Genomic DNA, 10106 nt, shown 5'->3' with positions numbered 1-10106 from the left:
TCAGGTTCCTCACTCTTGATCTACAGCAGTGGTTCTCAAACTCGTTCCTCGGGCCCCACTGCCCTGCTTGTTTTCCAGCTATCCCTGCCCTACACACTGCTGATTACCTGGATCAGGTGTGTTCAGTCAGTCAGAAGCTGAAAGACAGAAGGGACTTGTGTGTGGGGGAGGGATAGCAGGAAAAACAAGCAGGGCAGTGGGTCCAAAGGACCGACTTTGAGAACCACTGACTTACAGGAACCCCATTGATCCCATCTCACTGTAGATTAGACCTTGGGATGGATTCTGGCATTGCACAAGCAAGCAAACTATTCACGTAACTGTACGTGGAACACCCTGGATGTTCACTCTCAGGTCTCCCACACAAACAGCAGAAACACCCAGATTTTCTATCCATTACAGCATATAAATAAATCACCAAGCAGATATATATATCGATGACATACATTTCAACATCAAAAACAATCACTCAGCAAGTATTTGCCACGTTGAACACGGTGTGCTTTAACAGGGGACCCAAGATGGGCAGATCCCTCAACGCTGGGCAGACCTTGACTAATGAGCAGAATTTATGCGAAAAGCCCGTTTGTACCTGAGCGTCCTTTGGTGGCGAGCACAGATGTCGCCTGCTCTATGGGATCTGGATCTTGCGTCATCGCGGCAGGCCCTGAGAGAGGCGCAAACACGGGCAGCTAGGCAGGAAACAGCAGAGGGCGTTTTGGGACACGTACGGAAGTGTGCAGGGGTGCGGGGGGGAACTGGGGGCAAGCAGACAGATGCTGTTTGTTTAACATACCCAAAGAAAGACGCACCATTGAACGTGATGCGTCATTTCGAGGGTACAGCCAGTGTGGTGGGCTCTCTCTCTCTCTCACACGCACACACACACACACATTCTGAATGGGAACCTTCTATTCATTTCTATGGGAAAAACCCTTATCACGACACCCTTAATCTCTAACCTTAACCATAAGTAGCCAAAGAAAATACAAGACTTTTGGCGCAAAAGACTTTTTTCCAAAAGTAACGAAGTTTCAGGTTTTACTACACTTTGTGATCTATGCAAACCTACATACACCCCCCCCCCCCCCACACACACACACGCGTGCACACCCGCACAAACCCATCCACACGCACACGTAGGGTATACCTATCCTTATGGGGGCCCGCTCATTCCCTCCAATGGAAAAATGCTAACGCTAACTATGACAACCTTAACCCCCACCCTGCCCTAACCATAACCATAAGTAACCAAGCAAAATACAAGAGCTTTTGCATTTTTAGTTTTTTCATAGCAGTCACTGATTTTTATAAGGGGACCAGGAAACCGGTCCCCATAAGGGAAAAAAAACGGATATTTATCACGTTTTGGGGACATTGTGTCCCCATAAGGATAGTTATACCCACTCGCGTGCAAACACACACACACACACACACACACATGCACACACCCGCACGTACCCATCCACACATGCACACTCATCCACACACACACACACACACACATTCACCCAAGTACATTAAGGCAAAAAGGCGTGTGATCAACAGGCTTATGTGAACAATTTAGCGAAATTATTGAATCCCTTAACCTTCAACACAAATTCAGCTATTTACTGTGATAGTTTTCTCTATAGCTTAGTGTTTATCAGTAGATCTTTAATTTCACACACTTCACAGGCCATACGCAGAAGCGTCCCGACCATCACCCTATCTGAGAACTATCTTAATCCAATTGTCTGCCTCCGGAGTGCTCATTTATCCTCGTTTGGACGCTCCTATCTCCTTGCTTAACCCGACTCACAGAGTTTACCAATCAATTCTCCCCCCAGGAATGGAGCAGGCCCAAATGCATGCCAGCTGTAAAATCCCACAATGCACCAGTGCACATTTGACACCATGCTGTAACACACTGTTATTCTCTCTTGGCTGGCATGCTTAAATGAAGTGAAATTCTATACCATTTACGGTTTTTCTTTATTTGATATAAAACCAGTACAGGAAACCAGGTGACACTTTACTTGAGGGAACACAAATAATGTCATATTATGCTGTTACTTACGTGTTAATTAGCCACAAACTAAGTGTTACTTACGAACTGATGTCCTGCTTGCTCATCATTAATGAATTGTCACACATCTTTTATCTCAAGCAAGTAGTATATTTACTATATCTGTTAATTCTGTAAACCTTTGTCAACTACTGAAGGAACTGCTGAAGTAAGTACTGAAGGAACTACTGCAGGAACCAATAATGAATAACACAAAAAATACTGATCATCATTAATGAATTGTGATGCATCATTTATCACAAGCAGTTACTCTGTTTGTTACTATATATGTCAATTCTGTAAATCTTAGTGAACCACTGAAGGAACAACTGAAGGAACCACTGAAGGAACTACTGAAGGAACTACTGAAGGAAGTATTAACGGAACAACTGAAGGAAGTACTGTAGGCAAAAATAATGAATGACACAATAAATACTGATCCCATGTTTGTTCATCATTAATGAATCATGACATCTTTCTTCTTCAGTAATGACTGTATGGGGGTATGATTTGTGCTTCAGTGGTAACTGAATTACTGCTAAGCTTTTGTGTCCCCTGAAGTGAAGTGTCACTGAAAGCCACACTCTCGCATATGCAGAGTAAAAGGTGCAACAAATTTTCTGTAACGAAGAGAATTCATTTTCGACACAATGGGGAAAACGTTGGTCCATCATTAAGTCCAAGAAAGAAGCTAGTAATACGTTTAGGCAGTGTTGCACTCGTATTGCACCAAACCAGCTAATAAATTAGGTATAACGCAGCAGTTAGGTGGGCGCCATCTTCAGGCTGTCATAAAATAACATGCGGAAAATAAATGAAGAGCGGTAGCTGGCTGCTTCTGCCCGACTCTGTCTGGGAGCAGCCAAAGCTAGCGCCGCTCATTGACAATCAGCGGAAAAAAGCCGGCGCATCATTCCGTCCCTGATGTGGTGTGAATTAGAGGTGGGGTTGGCCCACAATTCCAAGCAGGAGCCAGGAACCCACAACGGCAGGGGGGCGGGGGGGGGCATTTATTGGCACTTTCAGAAGAGAAGAAAACCTGGCAAACACCCATCCCCTAGAGAGGTGTGTTACAATATGCGGTGTAACCCCCCCCCCCCCCCAACCAAGAGCAGTACTGCTGGCGCTCTGTGACTCAAACAGACAGAGAGGGGTGGAGGTGATGCCCAAAACGATGAATAATGTCTCTCTTGAAATTCATAGATATTTGCAGAATGTTTATGGACCTTGCATAGCCTTTGATGTGTTATGGGGCTCTGCAGATGGATAAACACTGACATTCAGAGGCCATTATATCAGATACATTGGCTTGTTAGCAAATAACCCCCAAACAAAAAAATGATGCGACTGAAATGGAACATATATAGTTTGCAGACAGGGGTCAAGAGGCATAGTTACTGTGTGGCTATGAATCTAAGACATGCTAAATGTGGTAAGATTGTTGGTGCTAGGACAGTGGGGGGGTTTCTGCATAAACACTGCCTAGAGTTTACAGAGGAAGGTGCGATACACAGAAACATCAGCCAGTGGCAGTTCCATAGGCAAATGCCTTGTTAGTGTAAGAAAATCAGAGAAGAATGACCAGACTCGTTAAAGCCAGAAGGAAGATCATAAGTACAAAAATAACAGCTCAGTACAACAGTGGTGTGCAGAAAGGCATCTCGGAATGCAAAACCTGTTAATCCTTGGAAACAGCTGGAACACTGGAAGGGGGGGGTCCTACCTGGTATTAGGCTAGATGTACCTCCAGGGGGCTTTAGATTAAGGGCGTACTCACACGTGGCCCCATTGCCTTATACTGCGCCCGAACACAATTTTCTCCCCCCCCCCCCCCGTCCCTCCCACTCCAATCACATTGCGCTTAACGTTTGAGTTTGCTCTCGTAGATGCTGGTTTGCCGCAGATATGAATGCTATAAGAGAAATCTATGTCCTACTGTATGTGTGCACCCCAGGCTGGTACCCTGACCCCGATCAGGATAAATGGTGAAACCCTGTCTGACTGAGGTGACATTGACAAGGAGGGCCAGGTGAGATTAGGGCACAGTATCTGCAGGAGTACGGGAGAAGTGTGGGTGTCACAGTGCTTCCCAATCCAGTCCTTGGGGACTCACAGTCGCTCCATGTTTTTGTTCCCTCCATCCTCCCTACCAGACAATCCAAAATTTTTGCTCCCTCCCAGCTCCCTATTGGGAGCAAAAACATAGTCTCTGGGCCCCCAAAGACTGCGTTGGGAAAAGCTTACTTAGGGGAAAACAGAAAAGAGACTTAGCAGCAAACCCTGCAGACAGGGAGACATCGTTTGATGAAGTGTTGAGTAGAAGACTTCAAAGCTTATCTAAAGACCTCAAAAGTGCATAACCCCGCTCAGTGCAGTTTGTTATGTGTGAGGAATAGATAAAGGCCGACATCCTTTGTAATGAAAGGCTGTAGACTCTTTTTTTGCTGGGTACTTGCAACAATGGACAGATAAGGAGAATTATTTTGATTAAAGATGAAGTGCGCCCTCTAATCATCATTTTTAGGTGGCAAGGAATCTGAAAAAAATACATGTTGATAATAATATTCAAAAAAGCCACCATTTATTCATTCCAGGGTCATGACAAGCCAGGAGCTTGTCCCAGGTGGCACAGGACACATGATAAATATACATTTCACCTTAATAAGGATTCCTTGCTATGGTAATAACATCATGTTGGTTGATTGGTATCTAAGTTAACTCTGTTTGCACAGCAGCCACATAATGTCAAACAACAAGATCTTCAGATCATTTTAGCCAATTAAGCCCTTTTTTTTTTTGACAGGCGACCACTAGTCTTCTTCTGCTGAACAAGACGTCCTGCAGAGGGGGGGAGAAGCCAGCAGACGAGTAATGGCAGCTCAAATTAAATGACCTTTACAACAATACACTTTAATTAGCTGCGCCCTTTGGTTTATTTGGTGGGATTCTGCCGAATCAGAGATGCACTGCTTGCATAGATACAGATTCTGGTTTTGGAAGCCACAGTATAGGAGACAATGCTGATTTCCATCCATCATCCATCCATCCATCCATCCATCCATCCATCCATTTTCTATACCTGCTTGTCCTATACTGGTTTATGGGGGTCCGGAGCCTATTCTGAAAGCTACTGGCCCAAGACAGGGAATAACCCAGGATGGGGCACAAACCCATCACTGGCAATGCTGTTTTAAGAGAGGAAAAATATTTTGAACGTGCCAACAGTTTTGTCTTCTCCAGATAAAAACAGTCCCCAACTCGGTGTTGAAACTTGGGGACAAGTAACACTGCACTGTATAATGTTTTTGTGTAAATTTGATGTCATTTTATGCTGCGTACAGACAAATTAAGCAGTAACATATTCATCCTCACTGCCCTTAGGGTTAGTTATTAGTAATGGCCAAAGAAATGAGGGGGGGTGGCATCGTTTCCAGATCTCTTTTGCAGATATTGTGAATATTCCTCCAAGGAGCTTCTGGGAGAGGAAGTCGAGATATCGCCCCGAGCATGACCCTAAACCTTATCGTTCATTGCTAGATCGAACTGCAGAACTAGCTGACCTCTTTTGCCTCTGTTTACTGTCTTGAAATTCCGATACAACATTGACTAGCTGAAGATCTGCCTGACACATGAAATACGTGGGACCCACGTGTGTTTCGGGTGTTTCTGGGTTGAAGGAAGGTGTGTGAATCACAGAAGGTGGGCCAGTAAAAAGTCATGTCTGATTCGTTGCTATTAAAACAGGCGCAGGTTTTTTCGGGCACATTTCCGCAGCTTTATTTTTAAAACTTTCACTTAGCGAAGAAGCAGCTTCACACTGATTCAAGCATCTTCAGGCAGTGTCACAGCCATCGCTGCTAACAGGGAGGGGGGCAGTGTTTACGAGGCACCGTGGACGTCACCCACTCGCCTCCGAGGCGAGGCGAGGCTGACGTCGGTGGCGGTCAGGGACCCATCTGTGTCTCAGTGTACTGCTCGCCGGCGGTAACTTTCCGAAAGTGTCCCCGGTGCTCTAATTTTCTCAGGCTCATAATTAGACGGAAAACGCAGGACGACGCGCACGACAAGCCCTCTGACACCTGAGAGGCGGCTCTAGGCAACGCAAACGAGCCAGCTAATTACTGGCTGTCGATCTGGGAAAGTGTGCTGTCGCCGCTGCCCCCTGGCTGAGAGAGCTGGCAGTGAGCACAAAGTGTTTCAGCAACACCCTCCAGGAAGATGGGGTGATGCCGTGGGCAGAGATGTCCCCAGTACAACCGGAGCTTAAGCCCCCATCACAACAACCTCATGGTGGGTGGGGTTAGCCTGGTAAAGCCTGAACCAGTGTGGCCAACCCCCCCCCAGCTAAGACTAAGCTGAAGCCTCCATTCCAACACCCCCACCAGGAAACTGAACTGAAGAATCTATTCCAGCAACAATTTCACATCAGGGTGACATAAGGATGACATAAGGGTGACATAAGGTTTAAATCCATTTCTCTCGGAATGCCTTTTTCTGCCTTATGCATCATTAATGTTCTCTTTTATAAATACTCACATTTGAGAGCTGTTAAACTACATAAATAAACCGACATAAACCACCTTCCCATATCTACCCCAGCTGGGCACTGCTCAGCACGTATAAAGTGCATCTGAAATTTCAATACAAATCTTGCAGTTATTGTGGCGACTCTCCTCTCCTCTCTCTTCGCCGCGCAGCCTCTCCTGAATATATTGAAAATAAATTGCACGCTCTTTTTCAAACGCCTGCGCTTTTCATGAGGTGTCATGGAAACAATGCGATGGGAATGATAACGTGAAACACCCCACGTAACACCTGACAGCCCGGTGTTATTTCGGCCTGCTAATTGTTGCTCTCCCACCTTATCTCTTGGTTAGAGCCCGCGCCAGTGCAAAATGCTGATTGTTATTGTCCATTTCTTCTCAAGAACTTTATACATATGGTGTGATACTGCTCTCAGACAGTGCTTCTCTGCTCTCTGACAGCACAATGTGAAACAGAGCTTAGTAATTATGTTAATATTTGATTCACAGGATAACTGCAAGCCTACAAATCAGTCTATCACAAAGCAGTCTGGCATTTTAAGTAATGAGCTCCAAATAAATGGCAGAATCATTGTATTTCGCTTGATTCCAGCTAGGTTACATGATGACGTAAGATGCATTTCTTGGCAAATTAATCAGAACATATTATTTATTTTTCATTTTGGAATCTTGTCGGTGTATTAATGAAACTTTAAGGACGCGTGTTGCGAAGCACACAACTGACTGAGCATCACAAATCACGGAGGACGAGATTCGAACGTCAGGAGTTCAGACGTCTCAACTCAGCAGCCCTCTGCAGACAACGTGGATAGCGAGGTACACGATTGTGCTCCGATAAGCACCGCGTACCCCGGCTCAGGACTGCGAGTCCAGCTGGTTCCACGCAGATGGATCAGTAAACCACAGAACGCATTTGGTCTCCCTGCATGACGAGGGATCCGAGGGTGAAGAGGAAGAAAGTGTTTCTTTCTGCCCCGGGGCGAAGGCTTTTCAGGTGGAGTCGGCAGGATAAAATCCTTCTGACACCCGGTGTTTTGGATTTGTGCTGGAGACGGGGGAGACGGCAGATTGTGGAAAAACTCCAGGAGTGAAGCCCAGTCATGCTGAAATCAGAGGTGCGTCTCAGGAAAGCAGAAAAGCCGTACAGGGAGGACAGGCAGATACGTTTGTATTTGCGTGCTGTTGACTGCGACGTCTTGGCATGCGTAATCAGGGGAAAACTGCAATTCCGTTTCTTTCTTAGCAGAAAAACACATCAATCCAGCCCCCCAGGGGTTTGTGGGCAAAACCCAGAAGCAGTAACGGCTAATTCACCCTGACAGAATAATGCTCTTCTTGTAAGGTTTCAGAAGGAAGTTTCCTTTGAATGCAGAACGGTGCTTTATTAACATGTCTGAACTAGTAAGGGTTGCATAGCGGGACAGACTGACAGTAAGCAAGGATTAAAACTCGTGACCAGCAGGCAGCAGGTTCAAAGGGAGACATGTTAGCTGATAAAATATAAATTTCATGCTTTCAGATTAATTTTTTTTATAACCTTTACAAAAGCTCACTTTGTCTTAGGCTTCATAACTAAGGGACCCAATTAAAAGATGAAAGGATGCATTTATAAACAAGATGGACCAGGAAATGTCAGGGGAAACCCAACAGTTATATGTACTTTTCATGACTGTTTATTGCAGCAGTGTCGCCGACATATAGGAATTCACTTGTGAATTACTTGCACGCTATTCATGGCTTCCCAGTCACACGCAAACAAGCAAATTATACCATTTGTTTTCATTTGAACTGGACGGCCTTGTTCATTCATCCTGAAAAACATGAGTCATGAATCAGTCAGCTCTAAGTTCACAATTATATGTAGGGCACAACAGCAGCACGCATTACTTGCTGGGTTTTCCCCATGCTAATCCACATGGATTAATGGGCCTTCATCTTATTTATTGTCGGTGAGGGTGACATACATGCATCATGTAGTCCTTCCTGCACACATGTTCTATAACACGCCTAGCAATGAAACAGCATGGAATCTAGGGGGGGGGGGGGGGAATTCTAAAGTAGAAGACTCCCCAAGGCCAGATTGGAGAGGTGCGGGGGTGGGGGTTCTGCTGTTCATTAGAAATCAGTGAGGCAAAGACTCCATCAGAGCTCAGGACCATCAAACGGGCCAGTTGCCTACCAAATGACCTCTGCAGAGAGAAGAGAAACGGAACAGATCAGCCGGAACCCTGCTGCTACAGAGCAGATCAAGAAAACAAACATGCAGTGGCAGACAAAACCAGCCTTGTGTTTCATCTCGCGCGGCGATAAACAGCGGAGTGTTTTCTGTGACAACATGCTGAATCAAAGACTGGGAAAACCCGATGGTGCCAAACACAGGGACTAAATATGTTTGATCATGTGGTCCAGTTATTGCTATGGGGTCGACATGTTTAAAAAACATATGCTAACAATTTTGGTCCACCTTGCTGGCCTGCCTATATATGGTCGTTGTAAGCACTTGTGTGTGCTCGAAATACAGTATGTAGCAATACATTCACCTGCAGGACTGCATGGGATAATCAAGCAGGAGGAAATGGAATTAAATTATTCCTGAAGGAAGGGTTTCCTTTAAAAAAAATGCGAAGAAGTGCAAAGTATCAAGGATCAAGCAAATGGAGATCAGTTTATTAATTTGCATGGTGGATTCGTTTAGTAATGCAAGACCATTAATTAAAACTTAGTGTTAAAGTTGGATTCAGTAGCTGACATATAAAACTGTGTTACTTTACCTGTTTTTTAAAATATGTGTTATGCACGATTTTATATATACCGTTTGCTATTTGCTTCAAGCACTTCTAAATATATTCACTGCACACTGTTCTGGATCTACATACCTAACCCAGGGCAATGCAAGACCTTCCCCGGAACGTCATATGTTTACCTTAAGCAACATGTATCATGCATCTCTAAGGTGTCAAGGAATAGGACCAAACTGTATGACCTCGAATCCTTCAAGGTCACACTGCAACAAACAGAGCCGACAGCTTCCCTGGCATAAACTGGAACAGGATCTACACCAGGAAAATCGACTGTGTGTCTTTCCATTCATTCATGATAATCAGCTACTTCTAAGAAAATAATTTAATGTAAAAAAATAAATATCGGGTAACGCTTTACATTAACTACATCTTCATAATGCTTTTATACTGCATTCGTAAAACGTTCAGTTTCATTAAGTATTCATAAAACATTCATAAGCATCATGTATGTATACCTTAACATCCTACCATCCCTAAACAGCTGTAATATATATTAATAACAAACATTATATAATAATAATAACAAACGTTATAATTAAGAGATGTTAGGTGTACTTGCATGCTGCTTATGAATATTCTATGGATGCATTATGAAGGTGTACTGAATGTTCTATGAATGCATTATAAATGCATTATGAAGGTGCACTGAATGTTTTATGAATGCATAATGAATGCATTATGAAGGTGCACTTAATGTAAAGCGTTGTCAAATAT

The sequence above is a fragment of the Brienomyrus brachyistius genome, chromosome 12 (genome assembly GCF_023856365.1).
Source record: "Brienomyrus brachyistius isolate T26 chromosome 12, BBRACH_0.4, whole genome shotgun sequence".
NCBI classification, from domain to species: domain Eukaryota; kingdom Metazoa; phylum Chordata; class Actinopteri; order Osteoglossiformes; family Mormyridae; genus Brienomyrus; species Brienomyrus brachyistius.
This window is presented reverse-complemented; position numbering follows the sequence as displayed.